Below are 14,847 nucleotides of genomic sequence, written 5' to 3' on the forward strand. Positions count from 1 at the left end.
TTTTATTTGTCGGAGGGAGCAGGCAACGGTCACGATCGCCATATCGCGCGTGTCGTCACGAACTGGAGTGGTTTCGTCACGCCTACGCGTCGACCCTCGAAGATCGTCTGCGTGCGGTAGCAGACGGCAGCACGCCGCCGTGCTGCCCGACGGCCGATTGAGAGATCACGCTTAAAACGGGCCTGTAGCGAGGGAAGATGCTTTTTTTTGTCCTCGCTAATGATGACTCAGCGGAACCACGCTGTCTGATTTCAAGAGGGAAGAGGGTGGAGTGAAAGCGAGTTTCCATTGCGTCAAGACAGCGTGGTCTATGGCGGACCGTGCTGCCTAGCACACAATAGAGGCGCCACACAGTATATCCATTTTTTTTTTTAAGCTGTTACCTTGAAAACCCAGTGAGCCAAAGTAAGAAAACTTGTGTTTCCGACCACAAAGTATCTCCCCCGTTCAGGGTATTCTAGGTCACTTTGCGTCATATTTCTTATGGACCCCAGCGTTGTGCTCATGTGTCCGTTACGAGCACGAAATGTGTTGGACAGAGTTGCCCAATACCTCGATCAATTGTCTACGACCACGGTTAGATTTAGTCGAGCCCGACAGGCAAAAAAAAGAAGAGGGAATAATTGTAAGTCCCTGTGAAAGCCTGTGTTCGCGCTTCCTCTAATATCAATTTCGAGATCGCGATATTAAAGTCGCGATGATTCGCAGCAACTTCTGCTCAGCATATCTATCCCGCTTCGACATTACAGTATTGTGATCAAACAGCTCGCCGCTGATGGTTTCTAAATAAGGCGACAATGATCAGCAGTTTTCCAGCGCAGAATGTAAATTCAGCATTGTTTTACGGGTCACAGATAACCCAATTCCTTCAAACGACACGTATTCGCAATTGAAATCAGGCAGTGACTTTTGAGGATAACATGCACTGTACATGTACGGACGACCCAAGTCACTAGAGACAGTTAACAGTGCCATCAGTGTTAACCTTTAAGCACTAGCAGGAGACAGCCAGCCGCGCAACATAAGCTTTTGATTTTGAGGAGAAGAGGCAAAACATTTAAATTTTCTCGAATCAACATGAAAAAAGTTAAGAACGTACCACTAAAGTAGCTGCAAGACGGTTAGGTATATAAAACTGCTCACGACGGCACTGAAAAAAAGAAAGCCTACGTCCTGTGTTCTTGCATAAAAGCAGTCTTCCATATTTCAAACATGAAACACGCAATGGAAGACTGCGAGCCACAAAACAAAACACCACGAATCTCGACTGCCCGTCATCAAAGCTTAAGCTCAGTATGCGTGAAGAACGCAGCGAACAGAAGCTTGCTGAGATACTTTGATAACCGCGAAGGTGACATAAACAGCCAGCTAGAATCTTCCACTCTCCCATATAATTCGGCACCATTTATGAACAACTGAGGGAAAGTTAAACGTCAACAAAGACCCCGCCGGGGTGGCTCAGTGGTTACGGCGCTCGGCAGCTGACCCGAAAGACGCGGGTTCGATCCCGGCCGCGGCGGCCGAATTTCCATGAAGGCGAAATTATAGAGGCCCGTGTGCTGTGCGATGTCAGGGCACGTTAAAGAACCCGAGGTGGTCGAAATTCCCGGAGCCCTTCACTACGGCGTCCCTCATAGCCTTAGTTGCTTTGGGACGTTAAACCCCAATAAACCTAAACCAAACCAAACCTAAACGTCAACAAAGCGCAAATCATTCAGTTTCCAGAAATCGATGCCATACAAATCGTCAGCTCACTCAAGTTTGCACGCGTTGCTTGCAATAACTCCGCCATTAACGGGTGCATACCCCTGACACCGTGACTATAGTCGGATGCGATTTAAGAACTAAGCGGCTTTTCCCTTCGAAGGAACCCCTTGCAGCCAATGGCGTCGGATGATTCCGAAGAACCTGCCAGCGAGAAAACAGGGGGAGTGGGAGATGAGAGATAGTCTCCTCCCTGCATTGTTGCATTGCTCCTAGCATTGTCACGCTATCAAGTTGACGAGAATCGGCCGGCGCCACTGGCTGGAAGGGGTTCCTTCGAAGGGGAAAAGCTGCTTCGCTCTTGAATCGCATCAGTTTAACGCCTGCGCCAGAAACCCCTGCGCATGCGCAAAGCGTCGCACGTGGCGTCCACGAGACGAAACTATCCGGCATTCTATTCGTCCACGCTTAGCCCCAGAAACACGTCCGGTAGCGCGCACCGCACTCTGACGCCTCACATCTGTTTCGTAAGGTGGGGAAAAAGAAAACGAAATAAATAAACATAAAAGCGGCGAATTTCCGGCGGGCACCGCAGGCCTAATAACCGAGGCAGCTTTCATCGGATACAGCAGCAGAGAGGCACGGGATAGGTAAACAAGATAGCCTGCATGGTTAGCGCGTCGCTACGCGCCGTTTCGCCGCGCACAGTGCATAAATGAGCGGACGAATGAATTACGCAGGCGCTTCCGTCTCGGATGCTTCCGCGCGCCGCGCTGCTCCCCGTCGGCGTGCGGGGGGGACACGGAGCGGAAAAAAGAGAGCTTACGTGGAAGGTGTTACAGCACGAGTACGCGTATATCTGGGTTTGTATGCACGTCCGCGGTATGCAAGGCATACAGTATGCAACGTGAATACCGCGCGGTATGCAACACATATGTTGCATTCAGGACAGCGGCGGAACGCGAACACGACTGGGTGAGAGTCCGCGGGGAGGAGGGGGGGGGGGGGAGCAGACGAATTACGCAGAAAAGCGGAGCTGACGGCAGGAATTGACCCGACAGCCACGCAGACGGCGAATAAAGAAAATTAATGTATTTGTACCTGCGAAGGCTATGTACGGTGGCTATGCGACACTTCGGCGCAGTATACGACAGAAAAAAAAAAAATTTGGAGGAAGCTTAAGCTTCGCCTTTAGGAGTGGAACGCGACAGCGTGTTGTAGCGCTGCCAGGGAGTCCACTGAACGCCACCGCCCGTTCGGCGTGACGCCTTGCCCGCAGTAACAGTCTCACTATACCACGCATGATAAGACTTTTTTTTTTTTACGCAGCCCCGATTATAGGTCGCCGGTTCGAATTCCTGCCGCGAGCTAGGCTCTAACTTAACTACTAAGTTTATGTTGCACAAAACGCTGAATCGTATGACACCGTCCGGAACATTCTGCGGCAAACTGCTTGCATGGTATGACTTTTTCCGAAGCGCGCTGCCGACGACTACAACTATACGACTCGACGGCTTTCCGACCGAACGAGCTGTATACGCTGTTGCCTAAAAATTCCACCACACCGGTCTCCGTGTGATTCGCACTCACGTTACAGTGCCCGAGCGATGTTGCATTTCGCGCGGGTGAGCGGATTGAGGTTTTTCGACACGTCCTCCTCAATTAGGGTCGATTAATGAGTCGGGATAAATAATAACCGGCTTTATAGGGAACAATGAATAGTTGAAATAGAGCGCACCGCTTTGCTCCAGCCGCGTCAGTGGCGTTTACTGTAAGAGTGAAGTGCCCCTCTGATCAGTTGGATTTGTTCCTGGAGCACACACACAAGCGGCATAATACGGAACAAAAAAGCAGGCTCAGGGAACGAGAAGAAGCATTTGCCCAACTCCGTTGTCGCGTATGAAGCGGGGACATAACTGCATTAAAACTGACCACCTCGGGACGTTTGCACTAGTCACGATAACGCTTCTATTCGATGCAATGAAAGACGTGGCACGGCTACCACGCCATCAGGTTTAACGCAAAATGACATTTAACTCAAAATGGCCTTAGTCATACGCACAATTTTCGAAGGACCTCGATTCAAAATTCAAGCAGCTATAGGTATACTGTTAGATATTACTGGCACCAAATAAATGAAACAAGGAACACATGGTTAACGAGAGAGAACGCAAAAGACAATGCACTCACAAAGCAACAAGACAGACGGGCGTAATGCGCACATCAGAAGTCAGCAGGAAGACGAGGGTAAGGATACGATTACACGCGTGACCCTACAAGGTAAGGAAGTGAAACAACGATGTATTGCTGTTACCGACAAATACAGCGAGTAGGGGGTTGTCCCACTAAGCTACCGCGCGGCCGTCCCGGATAAAGGCCCCGAATGGCGACAGCCGATGCCCACACACGTTGACCAAAAGCACACGGGAAACAAAGCCAACGCCAACAACGCACACCAACCCACCACACCTTCGTTACCGTCCGCGAAGCCCCAGACTGCCGACGCCCCTTGAGAGTCGGCGTGTGTGCGTTCGTCGAACATACGGCGGAGATCTCCGGGCGCCGAGGCGGACTCGCTTTCTTCAAGTTTCACTCAGTTGTGCCCACGCGCCCCACCTTTTGTGCCGCACATACTTTCGCAGATCCTAACGCCTACGCCACGTCGTCACTGCTGATCCGCCTTTCTCTTTTTTTTTTCCCCCTACTTTCAGTGTTTTTTTTTTTTTCGCTCCGCTTTCTTCTGTGCCTCGCGAGCAGAGCTGGATTCCCGCAGCGAAAGCTATTTTCGCCCCGACAAGGACGCATTAAAGTTTCGCTTTAAAGGCGCAGAAAGTAACCAAAGCCTCCACTTTCTCGGCTCTCAAGGCCAAGGGAGTTTTATCCACTCTTAACTCTCATCGCGAAGGGAGTCATTTTTCTCCCCGCTACTGTTCAACCCGGAGGACGAAGAGAGCTTATTTAGTTTACGATATTGTTTGACAGTAGCACTGAATGGTGCCCTTCATTTTTTTTTTGTTGCGTAAGCAACACTACGGGAGTTGCCGAGCCATTTCGCGGAGCTGACGAACGGCCATACTGCGCATGCGCGAGGAGCAGTCACGGCGCACAGCTGGTGCGCCGCCGCCGTCGCTGCGCCGGTGACTCAGAGGAGCCGCCGCGCTCGCCAGTTGTGCATGCGCAGTAGCGGCGCATAGATAGCTTGCCGGGGCCGCCGCCGCTGCCGCGCGCTCTCCATCGCCTCTCCCTCTCTCCTCGTTGCTTTCGCAATCCTCCAGGTTTAACGAGAGCTACACCACTGCCAATTTGTTTTTTATCTCAGCTCAATTAAACCTGCATGATTTACCCCCCGCGTGCCCCGTACAGAACCGTCCGTCGAAGAACGACTTATTCCCATACGGAATTCAGGACAACGCAGTGTGGAAAGGAAAACCGTAAGTGTAGAGGGCGACTGAACAAATGTCATTAAACTATATCCTATGGCTGCAAACAAGATGAAGAAATGTGCATGGGCGGGGTATGTAATGCAAAGGGAAGAAAAGCAATGGTGCATACATTAGAGAAACGGGGTGGATTACGAGAAAAGGCCAACGTTGCAGGGGCTGGCAGCGAGTACGGCAGGCAGATGAACGTGGTCGCCGTGTGCAGGAATGACAGCGTAACTGGAGGTCACTGGGAGAAACTACTGTCTTGCAGTGTACATACAGCCTTTGTCAGAAATACACAGACCAAGGGGTTCGCTTCTAAGCCATCTAGTAAGGCGATTGATATCACTCGTGAAAGTCCCGACCTATAGGAGGCGTCCGTTCTAACTTGCCCAGTTTTCTGTTCTCGTTTAGCTTCGAGAGATTAGGAACCTTCACGATGCGAAAGGAGCGACACAGCATGACTTTAATTGAAGCAAAACCCTTGGGCTATATGTATAGTTTTGACAAAGACTCTACATAGGCTGACGGTTATGGATACGGAAACAAGAAGACAGGGAGTACCAAGCACCGTAGGGTGCTTAAATAACTAACATTCAACATAGCATATGCCATATTTTTTTACGCCGCATTACGAAAAATCCGCGGCACCTCCCAGAATTCGAATTCACACCTCCAGCCATCAACACAGAACGCGAGCAGAAGAGAGAGAGAGAGAAAGAAAGAGAAAAGGAAACAAAAAGAAAGACAGAAGGAAGGAAGGAAAGAAAGAAAGAAAGAAAGGAAGGAAGGAAGAAAGAAGGAAAGAAAGAAAGGAAGAAAGAAAGATGGAAAGAAAGAAAGAAGGAAAGAAAGGAAGGAAGGAAGGAAAGAAAGAAATAAAGAAGGAAAGAAAGAAAGAAGGAAAAAAAGAAAGGAAGAAAGAGAGAAATAAAGAAAGAGAGAAAGAAAGAAAGAAATAAAGAAAGAAAGGAAGGAAGGAAGGAAAGAAAGAAACAAAGAAAGAAAGAAAGAAATAAAGAAAGAAAGGAAAGAAAAAGAAAGAAAGAAGGAAAGAAAGAAAGTCCTTTCCAACCCCTCATGAAGGCGGCAAGCGGGCACAGCGAGGCCGCACCGTTCCATAGCGTTCTCGCAAAGTGCCTGTCCGCGTTGGCACCTTCCGCGCCCACTGACGTTGTACGAGGGCCTGTGGTGGAAGGTGTGGCGGCGAGCATGACCGGCGCCCTAACGTCATCTCCAAACTTTGGGAAGGCCGAGCGCTCGCCCACGTCCAACAGGGTTCTTTTTTTCTTTTTCCTGTTCCCATAGAAATCGCCGTTTCTACCGGACGCTGGCCGCAACGCTCCCCTCCGCGAACCGAGTGTCTCAATAGTAGCATGCGCACACCGCTCGCTACCCGCAGATCGCGCGTTGTGCTGGTACTTTACACAAAACAGAAAGTTTCAGCCTATCCCGGCAGCCGTACGGCCAATACGGTAACGCTTTGCCGCTACTGCCGTGTCCCTGCTTGTATTTTCCGTGTGGTTAGCGTATTTACCGTGAAACTGTACTTCTAAAACATCCATAAGGGCGTCAAGCAGCCGGTTTTGCGGAGTGCATGCCATCCCAGTATCGGTATGCCTCTCACTAATTACGATACTTGTACCATGCACCAAACAGGGGCTACGTGGTCGCTAAGCACAGCATAGGAGTAGTGTACTGCAACACTCATCCTATCATCTGATAAAGGCGCTGCCCTACAACAAGCGGCGAGCAACAATGGGACGAATTCACGTGACGTCATGGGCCGCTCTCGGCTGCACAGCTCCAGCGGTGCACGTCGGAGCAGACGGCGCTAAGCCTATTTGAACACGCGGGGCGGACTTATTCGTGCCTGATGTAACACTGCACTGACTGCAGGACGCGGGTTCGCAGCCTCAACCACGGTACAGGCGGTCTGCTCAAAAGCTTAAGAGCGCACGTTGACGTACCGATTCGGAGCCAGTTTTTCAGCCATGCAGTGTACATTTCGCTCGAACGCGAAACACAGATACGAAGAATATATACAAAGAATACAAAGATACAAAGAATATGTGTGTGTGTGTGTGTGTGTGTGTGTGTGTGTGTGTGTGTGTGTGTGTGTGTGTGTGTGTGTGTGTGTGTGTGTGTGTGTGTGTGTGTGTGTGTGTGTGTGTGTGTGTGTGTGTGTGTGTGTGTGTGTGTGTGTGTGTGTGTGTGTGTGTGTGTGTGTGTGTGTGTGTGTGTGTGTGTGTGTGTGTGTGTGTGTGTGTGTGTGTGTGTGTGTGTGTGTGTGTGTGTGTGTGTGTGTGTGTGTGTGTGTGTGTGTGTGTGTGTGTGTGTGTGTGTGTGTGTGTGTGTGTGTGTGTGTGTGTGTGTGTGTGTGTGTGTGTGTGTGTGTGTGTGTGTGTGTGTGTGTGTGTGTGTGTGTGTGTGTGTGTGTGTGTGTGTGTGTGTGTGTGTGTGTGTGTGTGTGTGTGTGTGTGTGTGTGTGTGTGTGTGTGTGTGTGTGTGTGTGTGTGTGTGTGTGTGTGTGTGTGTGTGTGTGTGTGTGTGTGTGTGTGTGTGTGTGTGTGTGTGTGTGTGTGTGTGTGTGTGTGTGTGTGTGTGTGTGTGTGTGTGTGTGTGTGTGTGTGTGTGTGTGTGTGTGTGTGTGTGTGTGTGTGTGTGTGTGTGTGTGTGTGTGTGTGTGTGTGTGTGTGTGTGTGTGTGTGTGTGTGTGTGCGCGCGCGTGTGTGTGTGTGTGTGTGTGTGTGTGTGTGTGTGTGTGTGTGTGTGTGTGTGTGTGTGTGTGTGCGCGCGCGCGCGCGTGTGCGCGCGCGTGTGCGTGTGTGTACACACCACAAAATAAGCCGTAGGTAACCACCCCAACATGCACTAGACGCCTAGCATGGAGGCAAAGAAAGCACATTAACGCTGGACAAACACCAGGAACAACAACAACAACAGGCGCCGCACAAAAACGCATGCCAGCAGCCGTCGCGATCAAAGCGGCAAACACACGGGACATTGTGGGAGTCGTTTCATAACCACGCCTTTCACCCCAAACAACAACAACGACATCATCGAGGTGTACTCCATCCCTCGTACAGCCGCGGCGGTTTCCCCGAGAGGCCCAAATATGCGAGAAAAGACACCCCGCCCGCTCCCCCCTTCCCCCTAAGTCCGCGAACATAGCCAGCTAGCGCCGTCCGTGCATCCAGCAGCTCCTTCGTGTGACTCACCGGTTCAACCCCCGAGGCAATGACCGGGAAAAGCTTCTATAGACCCCAGCGTCGCCCTCATATACCCCGCCCGTGCATGCAGAATTCCGCGCGCCATGGCATTTATTTCGGTGCAGCGCCCACAAAGGCTCAACGCCGCACGGGTCCAAAGCAACCGCCACATCAGGCCGAGCTCCGCAGGAAAACTTGCACTATTGCTGTAAGGTCTTACATTCTGTGCGGGAAATTTAATATAGAAAAACTTTTATACCGAAAAAACTTTACTCGACACAGAGAAACGTAAGTAAAAGGTTTTACACAGAAAAAACAGAAAAACTGCACTGACCCCCATTTTTTGCCAACGAGAAAATCCATGAAATGCATTCTCCGAAGAGTTCCTCCTAACGTCCCTTCAAGCGTTGCACAAATAATCGCACCTATGACGCAGAATATTTCACCTACATCCTCGCTGCAACGAAAAAATGGTTGGAAAGAACTTCCGCCCCAAGAGCGACGAAAACACCGCTACTGTTATACTTCATCCCTTTTGTTCTTACCGTAAACGTACGCCCAGTTTAAGAAGCATTTAAGCCCAAGACACATGACCGCGAACACTGTTCATTCCCCAGAGCACACTGTTCTCACAAGCCACGACCACCACCTCGATAACATTTTCATACGCGACAATCTACAATGCAAGACATTTCGTTAACGACGACGTTTACATCATATCAACTGTGCCCCACACAGTTAAACGCTGCCTTGCCAAGTCATCCCTGTAAAACCACCTGGACCTATATAAGCGGCGCTCCACTTCGCGTTGATACTGCATGCGCCACGGCCAATCATAAAATGACCCCCGTGTCCACTCTGCAGCACTGGAACGCGCATCTTCGCTGTATTAATACACTCATGTGTGCATCCTGCGGTGTTCGGTGCATGGCTGTCGACGTTGCAGTAGTCGCAGTGATATGAGTATTGCCCAGTAAGAAACTTCGTTAACGTCAACGCCCGGGGATCACATCTCCAGATCCATGAGATTAGAACAGTGCTTCGTCTATGTCAGCCAATGAGAATGTTGCACGGATAGTAATTGACAAAGGCCTGTAGAATTAAGAGTAGGCCGTTTTTGTCGAAGGCAGGCAATTGGGGAGAGGGGGGGGGGGGGCATGAGGACGCCAACACTGCCGCTAAAGATGTCCAATCCTCGCACAGGCGAGGGCTAACAAAGTGTTCAGGCCGTTCAAGCTTTGCCCCTGGTCAAGGCTCGCAGTATTTCCCCATTTCGGCCTAAATCAGCGGCTGACACTACGCAAAATACCGATCAAGTGACACAAGACAGGCTAAGGCAAAGGTGAAAACAGTCTTGTAAAACGGGTACCGCACTAACAAAGGCAACGGAAGAAGACGGGACAGGGGTTCCTTGTCGTTGTTGGTTACCGCAGTACGCGTTTTACGCGATAAACATCCAACAATTGGCCAAACTTGCCACTCTACTATGAGAACATTCGTAACTGCCGCTACTATCGGAATCAACAACAAAACCAACGAGAAAGCAACAAGGCCATACGCCCAAGGCCGCACCCAAGAAGAAGCGCAAAGCGCGACACACATGCTGCACACAACAGAGGTGACAAGCACACAGCGTTCCCTCCTCCGCGACGACTTCTTCCTTTCCTGCTCCTCCCTCCTCGCCCTCGCTTCCCCTTTCCGCAGCGGCGGCGGCAGCAGACTTCCCGCGACCGCGAATTATTACGCGAGCCGTGCCAACGCCTTCGCAAACGAAGCTCCGACCGCTGTCATCGTACTCTAGTAACACCAAACCAACACCGGCAACCTCCTCCAACGACTCTCCGTCTTCTCTCTTCGGTCGCACGTCGGGATCGGCTTTCCGCGGCGACACGACAAGGGCGACAGAATTCCGGGCAACCCCTCTCCCCTTCCCTTCCTTCTCCCGACGCCCTCCTCTCCACTCATCAATAAGCCATGCGGAGCAGGCGTGGCTGCGACGGGTGGCGTGCAACCCAGCTGTGTTGCCTATCCATTTTCGGGTTCCTCTTGAATGCCTTTGTTCTATTTATTCTTGCCAGGAAGAAGGGCTCGAAGCCTGGGAGAGGCATTAGTCCGCGCGGGTGGCCGGTGAGAAACGGGCGACACGCATGTTCCCTTTTCACAGAGAGGGAGGCTGTCACTTAGAAGAATGACATAACGCCTGCGCGAGAGAACGAAGTCCGTGACGTGGACGACACACGAAACGCCTAAACCAAACCGCGAGTACGGCTGGCGGCACGACTTCACGAAGAGCTACTACCCACTCAGGCTCGCTAACGCACTCATAGGAGGAGCTATGACCACGTTCCAAACGCCCAACGAGCGTAGCACGTTCGAAACGCTGCATGAATGACATACGAGTGTCCTCAATCCGCCACACGTTTGGCTGTAGTTGCCAAACAGCAGTCTCCACGTATCGCTGGCATGCATCGTGTTTACAGCTCAGGACGCCACGAATCACGCTAGTAATTATATAAATTCGAACATCGTTAAAACGAAACGGTTAATAACGAAATAATGAATGACGATTCCCCATGGAAGGTCGGTCAACACGGGCTGTAACGAAGCTATGGCTACAACGAATTAATCGGCGGGCCCCTTCAACTTCGTTATAACGAGGTTCAACTGTTTGTATATACTGAAAAAAACGCGGACCCAAACTCCGCGATCCAAGAAGTGAAAGTGATGATGACGATGCTGCTTTTACAGGACACCGTCATCTGCTATATATTCGGGCTCGGCCAGGGCTGTCAGGGCAGCACGAAAGTTTTCTCCTATGCCGCCACACACTCGTCCTCGCACAAGCCTCCTCTCCCAACCAAATAGTGGTGCAGAGTTTCGGCCGTCGAAGCACAACGCAATGCGACCTACCTGGATCACTACCATGAGGTAGTGGTAATGACGTAGTGGTGAGGATAACGCTTAGGCGAAGCTTGAATTGAGGCTTCAGGTACGGCACATCTGCTGGCAATGCCTCAACTCCAAGTGGCGAGCCAATAGTTTTCCTCCAACGGCCAATTCGAAAACCAACACGCACAACCTTTCTTATTCTTAATTTTTTCACCCCCCGGACTGGGATCGGGAATCGCATTGAGGAATCGATCGCTCAGCTCCCATGAATGCTAACGAGCATGACGCAATCATCAACAGCTAGCATTCTTACATAAAAGCGGGGTGAAGGCGGGTCTGGGGGCACAAAATTGGGTCTGGGGGCACAAAATTTGAAAACCACTGTCCCTTCGTTCGCTTATCCTTTCGAAGCGCAGGAAAGCCGAGTCATAGACAGAGCTGCAACTTCTGGAGCATTTCTTTTAGCGAGGCCGCCGCGGTGGCCCAGCGGTTATGGTGCTCGGCTGCTGACCCGAAAGACGCGGGTTCGATCCCGGCCGCGGCGGCTGGAATTTCTTTGGAGGAGAAATTCTAGAGGCCCGTGTACTGTGCGATGTCAGTGCACGTTAAAAACCCCAGGTGGTCGAAATTTCCGGAGCCCTTCACTACGGCGTCTCTCATAGCCTCAGTCGCTTTGGGACGTTAAACCCCATAAACCAAACCATTTCTTTTAGCATCGCGCATATATGTATGCCGCCAATGTACTATGCTGCAAACGCAAGCCGCGATCTGTGTATGTGCTGAAGGCGAATAGCTGCAGCGGCATACTCCATGCTAAAGCTTTCTAGATGAGGCACATAGCGTATACATGTGGACCCACACTAGGATTCACATCTGGCCCCTCGTGATCACCTACACATGCGCACTGGCAAGCGGAGGTCACAGTAAATGGAAGCGGGAAACGGTCACGTGACAGTAAATCTCTCCTTTACTCCAGACCAAGCATCAAACCGCCATTCACGCGACGACAGCGCTTCCCACGATGTTCGCTGCCTTCGGTAGCGGGGACGACCAACGAGACGCCGTGGGAGCAAAGCAACCGGGCGTACAGCTTGTAGATGCCACTGTAGACGCGCGCGCCAACGCAGCTCCCCCCCCCCCCCCCCCCCCTCCAAGTCTATTCACCTACGCACTCCCACCCCTACGACGCTTACGCGACCTCAAAAATGCAATCTCGTAGAAAAGCCGCGGAGGAAGCCCTTCTTTTCGCCGAGGAGTTGCGCATGCGACGAACACACGAGGAGCAACGCGAACTGCTTTCGTAACCCTGAAGTGTATACGTTACCTCATCCATTACAGAAGCGGGCCACCAAGAAGTGTGCAACGCAGCGAAGTCTTTGTTTACCTCATAAGACACTTGGGAATCTTGTAAAACAAGCAAAAAAAAAATGTGATGGCCAAGGAAAATAAAGTTGCAGAGCTAGGCCTACCGGAAACGCTGGGTGCAACTGCTATAGAAGCGCATTACAGAGGCCATATGTTCTTTTTCGTCTATGCGTTCTCCCTCCTCTTCATCTTCGTATTCTTCTCACCTCAGATGTAAACTATAGGCGACCATTCCTGCTAACTAAGCGCGTACATCTGCAATGCATGCTGAGCGTGGATATAGTACACACCAGAAAGCTTATAAAGATAAATGTTCCTGCAGTTGCCCAGCGCCCGTGTCGTGAATGTGTTATTATAAGTGGACGTGCCTCAAATGTGCGCGAGGGTGCGTTTTTTTTTTTTCTGAACCGATATCACCCAATTACAATGCCGCCTCCTCAGACCGCATGAGTACGAGGTCTGTTAGAAAAGTATCCGACCTTTGGCCGTTGAAAAAAAACTTGCATAACTGGAGCGTTGCAAACCTAGTCATCTTTAAAATAGTCTACTTGGGACTCCACACACTTCTCCCAGCGGTGCTGCCATTGTGGGAAGTATTCCGAAAAGGCCCTTTTCGGAATGGAGTTTAGCTCAGCTGTCGTTGCAGCCATAATGTTCTTCCTTGTCTGAAATCGCGCTCCTTTCAATGGCCTTTTGATTTTGGGAACCAGCCAGAAATCGCAGGGGCCATATCAGGACAGTAAGGAGTCTGTTGAACTACAGGAGTCTGGTTTTTCACCAAAAAATCTGATTCGAGTGCGAGGAATGTGCAGGAGCATTGGCGCGATGGGTGCGCCAATTTCCTGTTGACCTCAGCTCCGGGTTCTTGCGCCGCACAGCATCAGGTAGGCAACGGAGGACATCCCTGTAGTACTCTTTGGTCATTGTTTGACCCTGTAGAGTGCGTACTCGTGGTCTGCCACACAGAGGGTGTCAAAGAAAGCAGTCAGCATCACTTTCACATTGCTGCGCAATTTGCGGGCCTTCTTAAGTCTTAGTGACGTGGAATGCTTCCACTTTGACGACTGGGATCTGGTTTCCGGGTCGTACCTGTACACCCAAGACTCGTCACTAGTGATTATGATGTTGATGAAGTCGGGGTCACTGTTTGCGGAATCCAGCATGTCCTGTGAGACTTCAACACAAAGGTGCTTTTGCTCCACCGTGAGCAGCTTCGGCACGAATTTCGCCGCAACTCTCTCCATGGCCAAATCTTCGGTGATAATGGAATGTGCGGAGAAATTGTTCATGTCCACCTCTTCCTCAATTTCTCGGATAGTCACGCGACAGTCCCGCATCACCATAGCGTTCAGTTCGGCAATGACCTGGTCATTTTGGCATGTTGATGGCCCATTGGAGCGTGGCTCGTTCTCCACCGATGTGCGGCCATCTTTAAAACAATTGTAACACTGCTTAAACTGTGTGCTGCTCATAGCATCTTCACCGAAAGCCGTCTGAATATTTCGAATGGTTTCCACTCGGCTGTCGCCAAGTTTATGGCAAAATTTGTTGCAGTAGCGCTGCTCCTTTCACTCCGCCATTTTCCTTGCAATAAAAAACCGACGAGAGCACTGCACACTGCCTCACTCAAACGCTGCTTCCCAGCGACTGACGCTATCGGCAGGCGGGAAAAAATTCATGCATGCGCATGAAGGTTCAAGGTCGCCTGATGCAAGCGCGCTTGTCTCATATCCATCAGGTGTTCGCAAAAAAAAATAAAGTCGGATACTTTTCTAACAGACCTCATACAGCGTAGGAGCCCCCATCAGTCTGAAACGAACTCAGCAACCTGTTTTTGTCTTGGAATGAGTTTTGTAGCGAGAGCTACACTACGCCAGCTCTACGAGCCTTCAGCGTGGCACCCCGTGAGCTCCGTCGCGGCTCCGTGGCCTTGAGCTGGTTCGTCAAGTGGTGAAGAGCAGCTGCACGCCGGCGAAACCGAGCTGCAACAGCTGTGCGCATGTGCCGTGTCGAGTGGGGGGGAGTGGAGAGGTGGAGAGATGTCGCAGCTGTATAAGTAGGCGGCTCGGCAGAGCTCTCGCGTCACTACAGGTTTAACCAGAGCTAAACCATAGCCATTTTTTTTTATAAATCACAGCCATTTGTAGCATACGTTCTGTGATATTCGCTTCTTCACCATCCCGTACGCATTAACTGTTGATATCCATCGGCGCGGGACTTAAGGGCACAACTGGGGAGCTCCCAGAATACGGGCC

At 50.9% G+C, this 14,847-nt stretch overlaps 1 protein-coding gene across 1 annotated transcript in view; it reads right to left on the minus strand.

Annotated features, from left to right (window-relative positions):
* The window catches only part of LOC149328695 (uncharacterized), a 186,011-nt gene that overhangs the window by 85,083 nt on the left and 86,081 nt on the right, over positions 1-14,847 (minus strand). The window lies entirely within an intron of this gene.

The sequence above is a fragment of the Amblyomma mixtum genome, chromosome 9 (genome assembly GCF_055824585.1).
Source record: "Amblyomma mixtum isolate Tamu chromosome 9, ASM5582458v1, whole genome shotgun sequence".
Lineage (NCBI taxonomy): Eukaryota > Metazoa > Arthropoda > Arachnida > Ixodida > Ixodidae > Amblyomma > Amblyomma mixtum.